The sequence below is a fragment of the Chelonia mydas genome, chromosome 25 (genome assembly GCF_015237465.2).
Source record: "Chelonia mydas isolate rCheMyd1 chromosome 25, rCheMyd1.pri.v2, whole genome shotgun sequence".
Classification (NCBI taxonomy): domain Eukaryota; kingdom Metazoa; phylum Chordata; order Testudines; family Cheloniidae; genus Chelonia; species Chelonia mydas.
The window spans coordinates 7,304,287-7,324,002 of record NC_057858.1 but is presented as its reverse complement, the minus strand read 5'-3'; the positions used below and the strand labels follow the sequence as shown (position 1 = coordinate 7,324,002).

At 51.7% G+C, this 19,716-nt stretch overlaps 1 protein-coding gene across 1 annotated transcript in view; it reads right to left on the bottom strand.

Moving 5' to 3' along the window:
* Nucleotides 1-14,288, bottom strand: part of NRTN (neurturin) — an 86,480-nt gene extending 72,192 nt beyond the window's left edge. The window contains exon 1 of the mRNA XM_037886000.2: nucleotides 13,356-14,288. The gene's annotated coding sequence lies outside the window, so the exon portion shown is untranslated. The remainder of the gene's footprint in view (nucleotides 1-13,355) is intronic.
* Between the last annotated feature and the right edge of the window lie 5,428 nt (nucleotides 14,289-19,716).

Here is a 19,716-nt window from a genome sequence, read left to right as displayed (position 1 = left end):
AATCCTTGAGCATCTCAGCCCAAAGAACCAGGGCTCCGTCCTCAGACACACATGGGCAAGTGCAGAAAGTGAGGGCACAGTAGCGCGGGTATGGCTTTGCCGTGGGGATGTTCACACCCAGGGGCTAAGCTAACCTGGCTGCTCAGACCCGGGGGGGTCAATGGCCCAGGCTAACGGGGCCAGACTCTCCGTGGCCCTGCCCCTTGTGCAGCCATTTGCACGACTGCAGAGCAAGTGCAAAGTGGGTGTAAAATTCTCCCACCCTGACTGGGCAGCGCTCTGCACTTGCTTTGCGCTGATGTAAAGGACCACTCGAGATGCAGGGTAATGGAGAATTGGGCCCCATGAGCACAGGGCTGGGTTTTGCACTGGTTTTGCATACGTGGGTGCGAATGGGACATGGTATGTGTTGGGTACAGGCTGAATCTTTCCAGTTGCCTCACCTCTGGTACAGTAGGGCAGTGCATTTTTTTTTAACAGGAATCCAGTGTCAATCGATGGACTTCACCCTGCAGGGCAGGTGGAAACCAAAGGACAGCTGAGATGCGTGGGCAGTGCAGCCCGGCAGCACCCTCAGAGAGGGGTGCCCATGTGCCAGAGAGATAGCCCTGCACCATTGCCATGTCCTGTCCATCAAAGATCCCCTCTGCCTTTCCCCACCATTGCACAAGGAACCCTGGGAGAGGGCAGTGCCCCTCCTACGTCCCCACAACATGTAGCTCGATAGGAACTGTGATGCTTTTCTAAAGGTTATTTAAGATCCAGTTAGGCCCAAATATTCCTCTCTGAGCAGCACAGCCGCTCTCTGCAGCATGGCGTAGTGGGTGTATTCGGCTGTGACGTCAAGAGAAGTTGCAAAAGCAGCATGCGCAACGGAGAGCGAATACGCGGCAGCAAACGCAAGAAGAGAGCCCGGCTCTAAGACAAGACAATGCTGGGTCCTCTGTCATCACCACCTGTCTCTATGTCTTGGGGTGCTGCGGAAATCGCTTTCTTTTTGCTTCCCCTCCCAGCCTCTGTCTATCGAGGGCCCATCTCTTACTGGGAGTTTACATGGCACCTAGGCGCTCTGATCTCAGCTGGGTCCTCCAAACGCTCCTGTAACAGAAATAACGATCGCAGAAATCATGGCGAGGAGACAAATCCTCCCTCACAACCTCCGGGAGTGTGCAGACGCAGCTGGGAGCAATGGTTCTGAGGCACTTGGAGGGAACTCAGCTCTGTGGAGGTTCCCCGACCCAGGGCTGGTGCCGAAGAATTCTCGGTCTCCGCCTTAACTAGAGCAGAGCTCCTGCTTCACTGGAACGTGCAACTTCCATTGCAAAGAGGAAGCCGTAGGGCTGTGGAAGGGCTTAGGGTCTGTCCACGTTGCAGCTGGGTGGTGTGATTCCCAGCGTGGGCGGAGGTGCCATGCTAGCACTCGATCATAGCGTATGGAAAACTGCTTGAGCTAGCATGCTACAAATAGCAGTGGGTCGCAGCGTGGGGCTAGCCCATGCCAGCGCAGTGTGTCTACCCATGTTGCAATCACGCCTCCCCGCTGCAGGGTAGACATACTTTCTGTGGCCTGATTTGGAGAAATCCTCCCATTTGCATTTCCCCCCATCCAGCCCCTCTAGGATCTAGCTTCAGGTTTACAGGGGCGTTAAAGTTACTGGGAACACAGAGCAGAGGGATTAAAAGATGCACCCAAAAATCTGTGAGAACACAAACGAGCAGGGGCTGTTCTCCAGCCCTCGTTAGAGCTTGTTGCCCAACATTGGCGCTCCGGCCCAACTAAAACACCAGCTGGCAATAAATATCCTTTCCAACAAGCCTGAGGCGGCCACAGCCAAGAACAACATAAATAAAGGCAAAGAAGCCACCCAACGCTGTGCCGAAGCTCAGTTCCTGCCTGGAGATTCAAGCCCTTGCTCCCTTTCCAGACAGCCTCGCTGTGCACGCCCCAGCTCAGCACAAGCAGGAACGTCACAGCCAGACACGCTGGCCCAGTGGAAACAGATCTGGGCAAGAAGGGGTGGGTATTCTCTCATCCGCTGAACTGTATAACTGAATTTGTTATATTTCCTGGAATAGATCCTCAGTTGTAAATCTGTACAGCTCCACTGAATTCACACTCAATGATCATAGTGTATGGAAACCTGTGCTAACATGACAAGCTCCCTCTTTAAGAGTTAGGACTCTTCTGGGCCTTTTGGCAGGCTAAGGGGCTCTGTAGGGAAGTGTGTGATCTGGGTCTTCTGCAGTTAGCTTGCAAAGAGCCAGTCTAGAACAAGGTGGGGTGAGTTGTGCCTTTTTGCCGTAGAGAGCAGCCTGCTTTGTCTCTGTCTGGTTTTGTTTCCTGTGAGTTAGGATTCTGGATTCTAAGAAATAAAATAGCATCGCATTGCCACCTTCCAGATTGTTTTCCATGTAACTTATCTATGCAGATGCCATGAAAATAACAATGATGTACACCAGCTGAGAACTGGGGGCCATTTCCTTTCCAAATCAGTGGTGGGAGAACTTGGCTTGATCCATTTTCAAGCCAACTCTCAGACAAAATGAAATTGACACCTGAGCAGAGGGCCATCACAAGGCCCCGGTAAATCTTGAAAATTATTACGATGTAAATTGCTGTAGTCTCTAGGAGTCATGCAGCAAGGCTCCATTGTGGTAGGTGCTGTACAAACACAGAATGAAAAGACCCTAGGAAGCCTAGAATTTAAGTAGTACCTGGTTCTTGTCCCGGCCCCCTCTGCACAGGAATGAATTTCACCCGCACTTTGAGTGTGATAGTTCGATTCATGCCACAGAGAGAGAGAGAGAGAGAGGCTGGGGTGGGAGGAGCAGAGAAAGTGAAAGAGGGGGGGAAATAGACTGAAAAATAGAGAATAAAACAGAGCAAAGTGCAAAACAAAGATGGGGAGAAGGACAAGGAGTCAGAGAGAGTGAAAATGTCTAATGAAAAAATAAATAACTTCTTGTGCCAACCTCGACTTTGTGGGATTCTTCTACCCCTTCCCCAGTCCTGCCAACCCACAAGTGTCCAAAACTCATAAGCTAGACACCACCCACTGCCCCCAAAAGCCATCAGATTTTAAAGAATAATAATTGCTACATTCTTTTTATTCACCTTCTGGCTTTTGAGCCTTAAAGGGGCATGTTTCCAAGCTTTTCCCTGCACCAGAAGGGCTAGAAACTTCCTTTTTTTTACAAAATAAAATCAGAGATCTGTCCAATCACAGGACTCCAGGAGCTGGGACTTGAATGAAACCACTAAATATCATGAGACTCACAAAACAACCCTGCATGGATCAGCAACACTGCTTCCTGTTAGCTAGACGACTTTTTTTAAAAATATCAGAGCCATCTTTAAGCCTTTCCATACACTTTAAGCCACTGTTAAAAACCCTGTCCATGATTCCACACCCTGGAGTGAAACGTCAGTCATCAATGAATTTCGAAAGTCGAGCAGACACAAGAGGAGTGTCTTTGGCACTGTTTGCTTAGCTACCACTCTCGCTCAGAGATGGGGATCCATCCAGAACAAGGCTGAGACATATTATCTATATATTGCTATAGCGCCTGGAAAGCAGCCGGGCTGGGTCCCACTGGGCTGCGTGCCGTACAAGCATACAGAAAAGGACAGACGCTGCCCAGAATTGCTTATAATCTAGGAATAGATTTTCAAAATTGCTCAGGACGTCTTTTTCAGGTGCTCAGTACCCAAAGGTGAGGCCAGGATCTACCCGTTAGCACAGTGGGTACCTTCTCCAGTGTGACAGAGGAATGTGGTGGACAAGGAACTCCGCGGCTTGATCCCAGCCACAAATGATTCATTATGTTACATTCAGGGCTGGAAAATCAGAGCCCTTCACTAGCCATCAATCCACTTCAAAATATATTTGGGCTCCCACTGTTTTCTCGGGCAAGCATCACGAATAATTTATCTCCACCATTAGACGCACAGGTGCCTTCTTTGCTAATTCTCCTCCCAGAAATCATTCCAAGCTTGGCAGCTCTTTGGTAATAATTAAGTGCAAATTTGTGGATACTGTGTGGCCACAAGAAAATACAACATGGGTAGGCTTGGCAGAATTTGATATATATCTTTTAAAATTTCAACAGATACTAGGGTGACCAGATGTACCGATTTTATAGGGATAGTCTCGATTTTTGGGTCTTTTTCTTATATAGGCTCCTATTCCCCCCGGCCCCCACCCCCATCCCGATTTTTCACATTTGCTGTCTGGTCACCCTAACAGATATCAAAGTTTATTTTTCAGCCTTTTTAGACCTATTTAAATTTTCCACAGTTGCACAAAATTAAGTGCGGGAGAACAATTATTTAATGGCAGTAGCCCCTGACATTCAAAAAGTTAAAGCTGTATAAGGCGTTAAAACACAAACTGTCAACATCCCGTGTTAAACTATACAAAGCAAATATCCCTAAAACAATAAACCATGCCTGTTTTTCCTAGTCATTCATCGGTCCATTTGGAACGAGCCAAATTCAAAACTCAAAATCACTGGAATTTGACTGTCTGCCGTCTTGTTGCTGTGTCTGTACCAGGATATTAGCGAGACGAGCTGGGTGCACTGACTTCTGTTGGTGAGAGAGACAAGCTTTCGAGATACACAGAGCTCTTCTTCAGGGCGGGATTTTGACTGTAATTATCTCCAAAACAGCATTTTTCCTCTTTTGCCTGCCTGTAAATTTCCATGATTGCCAATGGAGGGGGGATGAAATTGACATTGACTGACATTTCCTGATACAAATCTAATCCTTACAAGCCTAAACATGGAACTCCTTCATGTCAGGGCTAATCCTGCTCCTCTCTTCCCTGTCTCCGGCATGGCACTAGCATATCAAAAGCCTCCAGCACCGCCTTGCAGAGAAGCAAGGAGGTCCCGCGTCTCAAAAACTGAGCCTGATTAATGACAGCAGCACTCCAAGGATTAAGTTTATTTAGATGAACAAGCTGAGCCCAGCATTGCTGCAAAGGGAGGAGAAGCCCTTGGCCAGATTTCCCCTGGCACCCTCCCCTTGGTGTGTGGCTTTGAAGCAGATTGGAGGGCTCAGAGCTGAGGGACACATGCTGCCAGGCCACATGGGAACAGGCCGCAAGGATTCGGCACATGTGTTTTGGGTTAGACAAGTAATGAAAGCCTGCAGCCACTGGAGAGGGGGGGAGACAAAACCACAACTGTTGTGGATTGTGCATCAGTAGCCCCAAATCCCTGTGTCGGAGACTTTGTCAACAGTGGAGTCCTACTGTTTACCTCTTTCGTTCTCCTCGCCCCAGCCTCAACCAGCAGCATACGCCGGGTGAGACAGAAAGACTAAATATCCCGACGGTTGGCCTCAAATGTTTTGTGCCCAAATTATTTATTTATACCGCCGGAGCGTCTGCAACTCTCCACTGAGATCAGGGGCCCGGTTGTACAGACCCGTAGGAGAGCCCCAAAAGCGTGCAAAATCCAAACAGGCCAAGTCTCCGTACAGCGTCTAGCACAACGGGGCCCTGATCTCAGTTGGGGCCCCTAAGCACGGCCAGAATCCAGATAACAACAATAGGCAACAAGGGCTTGCAGATTTAAGGTCCTATCTCGTGCAATCTAGAAATTAAATGTTAAATAGGTGCCCATCTGTGCTGGAATTCTTAGGAGGAGGAGAAGGTGTGGATACCCGTGTCCTGGGTGTATGTTTCAATGGAGCGTTTTGCTCAAAGAGAAGGGGAAAACGGGAATTGCATTTCCAATCTGACCTTGGGCTAGCTGATCACTGAGGCGGGCCAGAAGCAGGACAGTGGGATGTATTCATGAGAGGGACTGAGATGCAGGGGCCCTTCCCTTGTATGGGGTAGACAGAGAAACCCAATCCAAAGGGGGCTTAAAGCTGGAGGTAGCTTCCCAAGCCAAATCTCTACACCTGGGTATAATATTCCTCCCATTCTCTGTCTGACACAGGCACCGGGCGCTGAGCTTTCAGAGCTCCAGACTCTCTCTAGTAGGTACCCAGGCTCCCCGCTGGGCTTGTATTTGGGCAGCTAGCTGGTCTGCAGGCCGCCACTGTCACAGCTGTTGGCACCCAAGCTAGCTAGATCAAAGCTAGCTGGGGAATGCAACACAGACAAGGCCCAGCACTGAATGGAACAAGTACGGTTTTCAATCCAGAGGCCGAGACACCGATGCCAAGACCAGAAGGTTTCAGAGTGGTAGCCATGTTAGTCTGTAGCAGCAAAAACAAGGAGGAGTCCTTGTAGCACTTTAGAGGCTAACAACTTTATTTGGGCGTAAGCTAGACCAGAGGAACCATCACGATGCTCAAGACCTCTTGCCTAACGCCAGCCACAGAACTGCCCCACGATAATTCCCAGAGCAGATCTTTTAGAAGAAACATCCAATCTTGATCTAAAAATTGCTAGAGATGGAGACTCCACCACAACCCTCGGTAAATTGCGCTAACGGTTAATTACCCTCCTGGTTCAAAATGTACACCTTATTCCCAGCCTGACTTTGCCTCGCTTCAACTTCCAGCCGTTGGTTCGCCTTACGTCTTTCTCGGCTGGATTGCACTATGAGGAAAGAAAAACGCATTTTTAATGAGGCTTTCACAACGGCAGCTGTTTGAAAATCGCTCAGGGGGCTGGAAGGTTAGAGGCAGCCGTGGCAGGAGTGGATTAGTGGGCAAAAGGCAGATGAGGAGGTCAAAAGAGCATGAAGAATGCTCGTTAGCACAGGAGGCTGGAGCTGGTGACGTCAGAAATCAGTTAATTTAGCCCACTGACAGCATCTGTGTTATAAGCGCCAACGGGGACCGGGATTCTCAGGAGGGGCTCGGGGTTTGGGGTGCCTCATCGGAGACATTTGAAGAGAACAGATTTTCAGAGGGGCTTGTAGCTCACTTTCTGAAAATCAGGCCCCTTTAAGAGCCTCGGGTTGGGTACCTCCAAATCGCAAGACCGGGGCGGCCAACCGGTGGCTCCGGAGCCCCATGCGGCTCTTCAGAGGTTAAGATGCGGCTCCCTGTCTAGGCACCGACTCCGGGGCTGGAGCTACAGGTGCCAACTTTCCAATGTGCCGGGGGGCGCTCCCTGCTCAACCCCTGGCTTTGCCCTGCCCCCACTCCACCCCTTTCCGCCCCCTCCCCTGAGCCTGCCGTGCCCTCGCTCCTCCCCTTCCGATCCTCCTGCACACCATGAAACAGCTGATCGGGAGGTGCAGGGCGGGAGGGGGAGGTGCTGATCGGTGGGGCTGTCAGTGGGTGGGAGGCGGGGGGAGTGGGGGAGCTGATGGGGGGCTGCTGACGTGTTACTGTGGCTCTTTGGCAATGTACATTGGTAAATTCTGGCTCCTTCTCGACTCAGGTTGGCCACCCCTGCACTAGACACTCCCAGCAACCTTGGCCAAAGCGTATAGGTAAAAGGAAGCAGGTTGGTCATGTGCTTAGGGCCCTGGGTAGAAAGTCATGACTGGGGGGTCTGTTCTCGGCTCTCCCACGGACTTGCTAGACAACAAGCTGCTTCACTTCTTCATGCCTCAGTTTCCACACCTGTGAAATGGGGATAACGTTCCCCGCCCCTGTAGGGGACGGTGTGAGACTAAACACGTCAACACACACAATGCTGGGGTGATGAGCATCATAGAAAAGCCTATGAACATCCATAACCCGCTCCCCACTTCTGTAACCCATTCAGAGAATTAGGCAGGAAGTCCTGAGACCGCAGTGCACTAAGATAGCAGGTCTGACCACACCTATGCTGCAAGGCACGGCCCCGTCTGTGCCAGCTCCCTCCTGCCCTGCTCCCAGCTCGGATCTGGGCTGTGAGTTACTGGCATTCCCCGGCACTCGCTCCGCTCCCCGGCTCACTCCTCTCTGGAATCCCTCTTTTCTTCCTCTCCACATTGCGGACACGGCTGGAGATAAATATCGAGTGTAGCCTGACTGATTCACTTTGTAGAGCATTCAGCTGGCTAGCCAGAGAAGGGGATACAGCTGAAACTCTTGGCTGCGATTTATTTTGTGTATTATTGCAGTGTCTAGGAGCCCGTCATGGACCAGGACCCCACTGTGCTAGGTGCAGTACAAACACAGAAGAAAAAAGAAAAGGAGGACTTGTGGCACCTTAGAGACTAACCAATTTATTTGAGCATGAGCTTTCGTGAGCTACAGCTCACTTCATCGGATGCATGCTGTGGAAAGTGTAGAAGATCTTATTATATACACACAAAAAGCATGAAAAAATACCTCCTCCCACCCCACTTTCCTGCTGGTAATAGCTTATCTAAAGTGATCACTCTCCTTACAATGTGTATGATAATCAAGTTGGGCCATTTCCAGCACAAATCCAGGTTTTCTCCCCCCCCCCCCCCCCAAACTCACTCTCCTGCCACAAGTACTCCTTTTCTTTTTGCATGAAGTGAGCTGTAGCTCACGAAAGCTTATCCTCAAATAAATTGGTTAGTCTCTAAGGTGCCACAAGTACTCCTTTTCTTTTTGCGAGATAAGCTATTACCAGCAGGAGGGTGAGTTTGGGGTGGGGGGGAGAAAACCTGGATTTGTGCTGGAAATGGCCCAACTTGATTATCATACACATTGTAAGGAGAGTGATCACTTTAGATAAGCTATTACCAGCAGGAGAGTGGGGTGGGAGGAGGTATTGTTTCATGGTCTCTGTGTATATAATGTCTTCTGCAGTTTCCACAGCATGCATCCGATGAAGTGAGCTGTAGCTCACGAAAGCTCATGCTCAAATAAATTGGTTAGTCTCTAAGGTGCCACAAGTCCTCCTTTTCTTTTTGCGAATACAGACTAACACGGCTGTTACTCTGAAACCTGTCATTACAGAAGAAAAAGACTCTCCCCACCCCCGAAGACCTTACAAGGCTTTGCAACTGCCGGTTGCCCGACCGAGGCCGCATACGATCCATTACACATGTGGCACTCAGATCACTCAGGGGTAGTGAAGTGTCGATTGAGATGCAATAAAAAGACTTTGCTCTCCTTGGCTGACCCTGGGAAAGCCGCTAGAAAATAATCTGTCCGACCCTTTATGACTACAATGCACTGAGAGATTTGGGAACAGTTTTTCAGGTGGCGTGAGGTTGACATAGCTCCATGAAGTCAGTGGAGCGAGGCTGATTTACACCGGCTGAGCATATGGCCCTGAGACTTCAAACCCCCCTGCTTTGGATCAACTGTCCCCTTAAACCTTTCTCCTGAAATGCCCAACTCTGCAGGTCTCGTAAAGCCATAAGCTTTGGCACTTGCCCTCTGAGTCAGCCCCAGTGCCTAATGCCAATGGCATTTCCTAACTGTAAACGTTAAGTAACCAAAACGCCTGCCACTTGCAATCACCGTCTGTGGTGCATATTACCTGTGAGAGCGGGCACTAGCATGAAGCGCACTGAGATAGGAAGCAGCTCCTTGATACCAGTTCTTTGTTCCTGTCGTTCCATCTCCCAGAACCTACTCCTTGCTTAATGGGGAGGTATTGTTGTATTAGGAAGGTCAGTTTCGGCAGGGCTGCTTGAAAGAAATATAATAAAACCAGAGAGTCAAAAAAACCTCTGACTCACGGTGAGTTCAATCAATCAACCAGCCAATCCACCTGCCTGCAGTGGAGAGGAACCAGCAGGGCTGAGTCTCTGTCCCAAGGGAAGGGAGGAAGAAGAGACAAATCACAGTTTATGTGAATCTCACATTCCGCCACAATCACACACACCCTTTCTGACAAGATGACCGTCCTACAGACTAAAGGATTAGACTAGAGACTGGAGCTTTAGCGAGTAAAGCTCACAGCATACTGAGCCTAATTCTTCACGGTCCTGAGCCTCATGAAGTCATTTACACCTGTGCAAAGTGGGTGTGAAATGCCATCAGAGCAGAAGGGGAGTGATTTAGGCTCCCTGGTGTAAATGGCTGCATAATGCACAGGGCCACTATAGAATCAGGCCCTGCTTCTTCCACATCAGAGGACAACACAGTCCTCGGTCCGAAACATTTGCAGGATCAAGCCCTTCCTTAGATAAGCCGACTCGCTGGGTCACTCTGAAGGCAACTCGGTCATTTCATTCTGCTGGGATCATTCTGTAGAGGGGGTTGGGAATGTCAAGCCCGCCAGGTGCCCTCAGCCACCCACGCTCACCAGGCTGGAATACTAATTGCCAGTTACTGACCAAGGGGATCATATTCTGAGTTCTCTGCTCTGTCTTTCCCCAGCCCTTATTCAAGGCAAGAGTGCCACGGACGCGAACAGGATTTTGCATGAGTTGAGAATGGAACGAGGGCCTCGGGTTCTGCCATTTATTTAACACTGGAATAGTAGCAGTAGTAAAACTGGCTTCTGCTACAGCTTCCCAGCTGCTGGTTACGGAGTGCTCCAGTGAATAGTTAGTGAATCAGGTCTTGCTTGTGTGGTGGGTCCCACTAACCCCATTTTACAGACAGGGAACCAGAGACTCAGCAAAGATCAAGGCCTGGTTTTCAGAGATGTTTTGCAACTCCCATGTTCTAGTGAAGTAGGTGGCTAAAAGTAGGAGCAGGACTCTCCTAAAACCACAAGTGCTGGAGGCAGGAATCACTGGATGAGATTCTCTGGCCTGTGTCATGCAGGAGGTCCAACTAGATGATCATAATGGTCCCTTCAGACCTTAAAATCTTTCCATCTGTGAACATTGAGATGCCCGAATAAGGGGAACTGCGGGTGCCCTGGGCCTCTGAAAAAGCAGGCCATAAACAACTCACCCAATGTCACCCAGGCAGGCAGTGATGGAGCAGGGAAAAGAACTTCCCACCTGCCGACTTCTAGGCTTCAATTTGTGACTAATCTCACTTCACTGCCACTTCGGTTTCCTTGGTAGTCATCCAATTTCCTTGTGATAAACTATCTACTCAGCCCATTTTCTAATTGAGGCTTGGATCCAGAAGCAAAAATATGATTTAAACCCACCTTGGCTACCAACTACCATATATAGGTAAGAACATAAGAACTGCCATAGTGGGTCAGACCAATGGTCCATTTAGCCCAGTGTCCTGTCTTCCAACAGTGGCCAATGCCAGGTGCATCAGAGGGAATGAACAGAACAGGGCAATTTATTGAGCGATCCATTCCCTGTCATCCACTCCCAGCTTCTGGCAAACAGAGGTTAGGGACTCTCAGGGTATGGGGTTGCATCCCTGCCCGTCCTGGCTAATAGCCATTGATGGACCTATTCGCCATGAACGTATCTAGTTCTTTTTTGAACCCTATTATACTTTCGGTCTTCACAGCATCCCCTGGCAATGAGTTCCAGAGGTTGACTGTGAATCGTTTGAAGAAGTACTTGCTTCTGGTTGTTTTAAACCTGCTGCCTATTAATTAGTAAGGAATCACTGCAACCATACGCCTTTAAAAACTTCCCTGGTTCACATTTTTAAACCTTCACCCAGCCCCAGCAATACTGGGAATTTCCCTTCCCTTCGTGCAGAGGTAAAACTGACCTGACGGCCCCTACTAAGCTCTCTGGATACAATGAGGAGAATTCAGAGGGGGCTTAGTACTGGCTAATAAAACTTGCAAGAAGGTGACAGGTTTGCGAAGGCAGGCAAAGTGCAGATGCAGATTCTTCCGTTTCTTAAAATAATATTTAGACAGGACACATTTTCCCCCCTAACACGAACAAACCCCGCCATGACCAGCTCTGGCTGTGTTTGTGTTTCTGTGCAATGGGATTGCTTCATACTTGGAGACAAACTCCCCTCTCTAAACGGAAAGGACTTCTTGACACCAACCCAGCCGCGTGCACGGGGGTTTTCCTCCAGCAGGATGGGAAGCGGGAGGCGTGCGTGTACTGGGGACACGTGGGAAGGGAAGCCGTGCTAGGCATGGGTCTGGCTCCCACCGTAAAACCTTCTTGTGATAAACCCGCTTAATGAAATGACAAGATCATCTCCATTTAGGGACACGCTGCACCCCCTTGACGCTGGGTGCCGGGTGAGGGAGAATCAATCGACTTCAGGGGGTGTCAGAGCCAGCCACGGATTGGGAGACTTGAAACGTTCTCTACCAAACTTCACTACAGAGGAGTCCTTCATTCTGGACAGGCTCCAGCAGACAGACGGGAGCACGATCCTGAGTCCAAGCTCTGAGCGGGCCACATTCTGTCCCCCGAGGATGCAGCAAAGTGTAACTGAAAGGCCTGAATTTGACCCATTGACTTCAATACGGGTTTTGCCCAAGTAAGAGCTGCAGGATTTGGCCCCCAAGTTACAGGCCCGACTCTGCTGCCTTTGCTTGCATTGAGCAGCATCTCGCTAGGGACCAGATCCAAAGTCCGCGAAGGTACAGAAGAACCTGAGAGTCAGGGACACCAGAGTTACGACCTGGCCAGTCAACCCCATTGGGAACCAGAAGCACACAACCAGGCAGGAGCGGAGACCAAAAAATAAAGCAAACACAGTGCCGTGCTGTGTAAAATGTAAGCTACTCGAACGCGAAAAGGAAAAACAGCAGTTTTTTCTTCTGCCCAGAACGGTTTCGGAGCTGTATTAAGCCAATGCTCAGGTATCAACTTTTGAAAGCACAACCGTTGATGTTTGGTTCAGAGGTACGAACAAGCTCCAGTCCCGAGGGGTCCGCGACTCTGAGACTCTAACGGGCCTCCTCTGGAGGACAGGCACACCTGAGTAAAGGGGGCAGACGCCGGCCCCTCGCCCCAGGTCAGCACTCTTACAGGGACGACTTGTGATGGTTTTGCTCCTGCTCTACTAGGACCTAGCGAAGATCGGATCCGGGACAACACTACCAGCCCATTTGTATTTTTAAAAATAAATACACTCCCCACACACACACCCTCCCCCGAAGCAAAGGTAGAAACACATGAAAAGCAGCCAGCAGTTCCCCCACCCCTGCCGCAGGGTCACTACCTGCCCTTACAGTGGCTAGTGATCCCAGGACAAATCCACCCCCTTTCCCTTTCAATGAACCAAAAGCATAAAACATTTTCTAGCCATCTGGAGATCTGAGGTTAAAAAGAGCCACCAGGGAAACCAGCTGAGCCAAGCGACCAGAGGGGAATGGTTTATTTCACGCATATGTAAAAGCAGCAGAAACTTCTGATTTACCAGCCTGCTCTCCGGAACACCCATAACCGGGAAACTGGGCTAAGGTCCCTTTGGCTTCTTTATGATCTTTCAAAGGCGGGAGGGGGAATGAGAAGCAGCCTCGCCAGACGGACTTAGTCAATCAAACCTTGACTGTCCAGGTGGACCCACCCTGTGCTTGCCTAGGGAGGGGCTCAGAGCCGGGGGGGATGTATCCCTCCAATACCCCCCCCCCGCCCCCAGACTGGGGCTGAAGGAGCAGCCCAGGGAGGCAGGCTATCCCTACCTTTAAGCCCGGCCAGTCCAGACTCCTCAATTGCGTCTCCTGCTGGGTCCCGAGGGAGAGAAATCTCTCCGCTCCCGAGCCATGAAGAGCAGGGTCAAGTCCCCCGGGTCCACGCCCTCCATCGAAGGAGCCAGGCAGCGCAAGGACCAGTCCCCACACGGCCGATTAACTCCTCACGCCAGGCTGGAGCAGCGGGCAGGCTCCGGCTGGCCTCCTGCTCGGGTCCAGCGCATCCTCACCGGGAAGTCCCATCGCGGCCCCGTCCGGGCTCCAAGTATCCAAGAGGCGTCAGGAGCATCGCAGCCGCCCGCCAGGGGCAGGGACCGGCGCCCGCCTCCCCGGACTAGGGTCGGGCTGGCTGGGAGAGGGGCCCCCGGAGTCCTGCACCCCAAACACCTCGCACGTGGCTGGGAGCCGGCTGCCTCTCCCTCCCCGCCCAGGCGGAGACCCAGAGGGTGGCAGGCGGCTCTCCGGTGCCCTTGGCTGCCCTGCAAATCCAACCCACCCCTCTCCAGCCCCGCGGCCGCTGGGCAGAAGGGCTCCCAGGGGGAGGCGAGCGCAGGCAGCCGCTCCGACCCCTCGCCCCCTGGACGCGGGGGTTGATGCCCCAGGGATCTGGTTAGCTCTGCCCGGATTTCGCAGGCGCCTCCTTGCCTAGGAGCGGGGCAGCTGCCCTACCCTCCCCCCGGCTAATTCCCCTCCGGAGCCCAACAGCGGCGGGCGATCCCCGAGCGCCTCCTCCTTGGGCTCCCACTTCCAGATCCAGTTCCTCCTGCGGGCAGATCCTCCTGGCCCGGCTCAGTCCCTGGCGGACCCCGCAGCCTCTGCCCCGCACCCCCCGCCTGCCCTTCTGCGCCCCGAGCAGGACCCTCCAAGTGCGGTGGCTGCGCTGGGCACGGAGGAGGGGGAGCGCGCTGGGGAAAGGTACAGCGACTCTCCGGGCTCGGCAGAAGATGCGAAGGGAGGAGCTGGGCTGGGGCGGGGCCCGGCGCGAAGGAGGCAGCCGGGTGGCGGGTTTGGGGCGGGCTCCTCCCAGGCTCGGGTTACCCGATCTGCCAAATAGGTTAATGGGGCCCTGGCTGCGGGGCGGGCGGGCTCGGAGAGCCGGGCAGGGACCGAGACGGGCAATGCGAGGAGCCAGTCGCAGGCCCCCGCTGGAGAGCCAGGGGGGATTATCTGCGATCATCGCTCTCAAGCCGGCCGCCCCCCTGCGCCGGCTCCAGCCTTCCCCCTGCTGCCGCGCCGCCACCGCAGGCTGGCGCCCCGGTTGCGCCGTGCGCCCAGGGCGCATGGCCCGGGAAAGCGCCGCCGAGCCCCGGAACGTGTCCTCTGGGCAGCTCCCAGCACGGCTCCGAGCAGCGCCGGGCCGCCGGGCCGAGGGAGAGCGCTCTGGGGGGAGCTCGGCTGAGCCCGTCCTGCCGCAACCAGCCCCGAAACCACGCGCTGGGCTTGGTCCGGTCGCAGCTCCCAGCCGGAGCGCGGCGGCCGCGGCAATCCGCCAGCAAGGTGGATTAGCCAAGCCCGCGGGTGCTTCCGGGCCATGCTGGGGTATTTCACTTCTGCCATCTCTTCCCAGGCTGGGTATTGGTCTGACGGCTCAGGGCTGGGAAGGGAGCGAGGGTCTTCCCCCCACCGCCGGGCAATGCAAAGGTGTGAAAGGCCTGATGCAAACTAGGGGAGCTGAGATCACCCCAGGCCTTCTCAGGGAAAGCGATTCTGTTGCGAGAGCCCTATTTCTCACCCCCATTTCCTCCCGCCCTCATAACTCGCTCATCGACGTAAAAAAATGCAGTCCAGTCCCTCTGGACCTCTGATTTCCGTGCAGACTTGGAAACAGGTTTTTGGGAATAAAGGGGTTCTCAGACCGGGGGTTGGGACCCCTCGGCGGGTCGCAAGGTGGTTACATGGGGGTCAGGAGCTGCCAGCTCCCTGGGGTTGAGAGCCCTGAGCCCCCATTAAATGAAATTGCCCTGCCATTTTTAATGTATAAGGGGGGAGGGAGTCACACGCAGAGGCTTGCTGTGTGCAGGGGGTCACCAGTACAAAACGTTTGAAAACCACAAAGATGATGGAGGAGCAGCAGTGTCTGGAAGGTGCTTTCTGTGGTTGGCCTGAAATTTCCCATATTTGGGGTCCCAGTCTAACAAACAGAATACCAGGCTTGGAAGGGACCTCAGGAGGTCATCTAGTCCAACCTCCTGCTCCAAGCAGGGCCAATCGCCAATTTTTGCCCCAGATCCCAAATGGCCCCCTCAAGGATTGCGCTCACAACCCTGAGTTTAGCAGGCCACTGCTCAAAGCACTGAGCTATCCCTCCCCCCGCTGCTTAAGATGATTAACTTGATGTATGCACAGGTGTTGATGACAGCAAGGCTCAGGGCAGTGGAGAATCAGGCTGGAATATCAGGTGCAGTGCTGGCCACCCCACCCCAATACCAGAAGCTGGGCGTGGATGACAGAGGAGGGATCACTGGATGATTCCCTGTTCTGTTCATTCCCTATGAAGCAACTGCCCAGGATACTGGGCTAGATGGACCATTGGGCTGACCCAGTCTGGCTGTTCTTGTATGATATTACAGAACAAAAGATGGTTCAAAGGGAGCAGTGAGGATGATCAAGGGCCTGGAAAACCTCCTGTGGAGGGAGGCTGAAAAGATTGGGATGGTTACATTAGAAAGGAGATGAATAAGAGAGGACATGATGAAAATGTATAAAATAATGGATGGGATAGGGAAGGGAGACCAGGAGCTTCTGTTTTCCCTGTCACATGACCCAAGAACCAAAGGAGAGAAATTCAAGAGTGATGAAAGGACATGCCCTTTCACACAATTTATGATTAGACTGTGGAACTCACTGCCACAGGAAGTCATTGAGGCCACAAACTTAATATCTTTAAAGGGACAGGACACTTATGAATACAAAGAATATCCAGAGTCATGCCTCAGGGTTTAAGCCAATCAGGATGAGACAGAATGTGAGGGGCAGATTTATCCCACATCTGCTACTGTGGGGTTCTGACACCATCCGCTGATGCTGGTCAATGTCAGAATTGGCAGGATTCAAGGCTGGGTGGACCCTGGTTCTGATCCAGTCTGGCAATTCATATGTTCCTACTCATTGACTTCAATGAGGCTACCTTACATGCCTAAAGTTACTCCTGGGTACAAGTGTTTGCAGGTGTAGGGTCTTGATTTATCTGCCCACAGGTTATTTTGTTTTAAATAAAAGTGAGGAGCAGTGAACATATTTTAAAATTCTTGCCACACTTTTTTAAACAGGTCAACAGCAGAAATTGCTGAAATTTGAAACTCAGCCTCGATGCCATCCATGTTTAGGTGTATGTTGCTTAAAGGAGGGAGATGGGGGCAGGTACCTTACCAGGCCCAGGTGATGGGTGTGAAAGGTGAAGGAAGTAAGCAGTGGAAGTGGGATAAAGGAGAGACAAGGTGGGAAGGGGGGTGGCTGCTGCTTTCTCCTCTCTGGAGTACTGGAAGTGAGGGGCTGTGAGAAGCAGGCATTGGCTGACGTCCTACGTCTCACTGGGAGCAAAGCAGACAGCCAGACTCAAAACTGAACCGAACCAGGGGTCAAAACTCAAAACAGAGCCGAACCTTCGGCCTCTCAGAAGTTCAAGAAATCTGTCGAGAACATTTGCGTACATTGGACTTCACATTGTGCTCCAGGCCCTGCTCTTCTTGGCAGCCAGCAGCACCAGAAGCGGAAGTGCCAGACGTGGTCCTTTCTCCGAAGGAAGCAGGCAATCAGTAGGGTTGAAATGGCGCTGTTGCAATCAGGGGAGTTTGTTGCATAAAGCATCCCCTAGCTCTCTCCTGGCTTTCCTTTCCGACTCCCGCCTGCAGCTCCCCCTTGTGTCAAGCATGTGTTCCATCTGCTCTCCCACTCTGCTAGCATTTTGGCTCGATGGGGCAGCCCTGAGCAAAGGGTGGTGCATGAACTGTCCCACCTCAGCAAGGTCCATGACTCAGAGGTGCCCCTTTGAGTCACACCACCTCCCTGCTTCCTCTGTGCTCCCAGGGGATAGTAATTACTGCTGGCCTACATCCCCCAGTGCTGGCTCAGCTCCTCTGGCAGGTGAGTAAGGGTTGCAGATATGTGCCTACCTATTCCCTGCCTTACACACTCTCTGTCTCTGCAAAGAAACACTGAGCAGGCCAGTAGCCCGTTACCCTTACATGGCTGGGTAAGGGGGGGGGGTTCTTATCCTTTGTGCAGACGTGTTGCTACACCCTAGCCCTTAGCACGGGGCACAATCAAAATACCATGTGGTGGGCTGCTCAGAGGGTATCACTGGAACAGGTGGAAGGATTAGAAGCATCCCTGCAGAACCTGTTCTTCCAGCCCAGTTTGGCAGACTCATCCAAACCGAACCAAACCTGTGAGCCACTTTAGCACATCACTCTCAGAGAGAGGCGGTTGTGATCTTTCTTGGCATGATGTTTTTGTGGGCAGCTTTGAAGGGAAGGGGAAAAAAAATGCAGAATTGTGATTGGAGTGGGGGACAGTGCACAGCGCAAAACTGTCCTGGTGGTCTACTATTTTCTGGAAATTAAAGCCAAATAGCAATTAGAAATAAGGCCCAAACTTTGAACAGAGGGCAATTAATGATTGGAACAAACTACCAAGGAGAGTGGTACTTTAAAAAAAACAGAACACCCCACTCCCTCTGATATTATGGTAAGGGGCCAGATAAGTACCCATGAGTCTCACAATCTTAGACTTGCAACAGCCCTGCCAGGTAGGGAGATGCTTTTATCCCCATTGTAGAGATGGGAACTAAGACAAAGCCCCAGATCCTCAGACCTATGTAGGAGGCTAAGTCCCATTGAAATCAATGGAAGTTAGGAGCCTCAGTGCTTTTGAGGATCTGGGCCCAAGTCATAGGTGTCTGATGAACATATGCTTGGGGGAGGATGGGGCATCCTCTTCCCCTGCACAGCCGCTCTTGTGGAAGGGGGGCAGGAGGGAAAGAGATCAGACCCACGTCTGGGAACCTCCCCCAGCTGCAGGACGCTCCGTAGCTGCTGCCTTCAGAGCAATCCCACAACCTCCCCCTTACGACAGCTTTGCCACCCCCCCACAACTCTCGTTGGGGTCAGGACCCCCACGGGTTACACCTCCATTACATTTCGGATGTAAACATCTGAAACCATGAAATTGACTATTTAAAAAATCCTATGACAGTGAAATTGACGCTGAATTTGGTAGGGCCCAGGGTCATAGCAGTAATCTGTGGCAGAGCAGGGAATTGAACCCAGCCCTCTCAAGTCCCAGGCTTGTGCCTTAACCCAAGTGGTGGCGTCTCCATCTCTTGAAGGCTTCCCATCAAAACCGGCTGCTTTTCTGGAAGATGAGCTTTAGTCAGACAAGTGACTGGGCTCAGTGCAGGAGTAACTGGGTAAAGTTTGCTGGCCTGCACTAGCCGGAGGAGGTTAGACAAGATGATCCAGTGATCCCTTCTGGCCTTATATATATATATATATATATATATATATATGAATGAATCCATGAACTGAGCTAGCCTATTACAGAGGAAGTGGTCAGGAATCCGCTCGCACCTTCAATCCCGATGTGCAGCTCCGTGTGTTCTCAGTTTTATTAATGTCTCTAGCAGCAAGAGCTCCTCACAGTCTCTTTCCACGGCACAGCTTGGGCAAGACCAAGTCAGATGATGCTAAATACCAGGGTGACAGACAGACATAGTACAAAATGCCAGCTCGAGAGATTTTTCCGGGTCTCCAAACCAAGACTGCGACGATGTTCTAATATGGCAAAGACACGCTGCTGGGAGAAGTTATTTTTCATAATAAATCATCCAGATCAGCTCTGTACAGACCGATGTCAAGGAATTTAAATCCTGCAAGAAGCAACTTTTAATTTAAGTCGGATCTGGGCCTCTTGAAATCTGACAGACCTTGTTGGTTTAGAGTAGTTCAAAGGGCGTGGGTTGTTCCAGCTGCATTTGCTAAATGGTGGCCAGGTTCCAGAGGGGACTTAATTCTTTTGTGGGACTTCCTGTGCCTAGGGACCGGCTTTGCTGTGTCTGCCTGTGCACCCTGCAACTCCAACCAGGAGCTTAGTGGGTTCTAGATGGTAGTGCTACTAGATGAGCCATAAATGAGCGTCAGCCCCCCAAAGACAATTAGGGACAGGCAAATCCCCTTAATTGCTCTTTGCTAAAACCCAGCTAATTCTATTGGGGTTCTTCTATGCCCCCATCCCAGCACCAGAGAGTCCCAGCTCCTCACAAAACGCCCATGAGGCAGGGAAGTACCATTATCCCCACTGCATAGACAGGGAAACTGAGTCACAGAGCACTTGCCCAAGGCCCCACAGGGAGTTC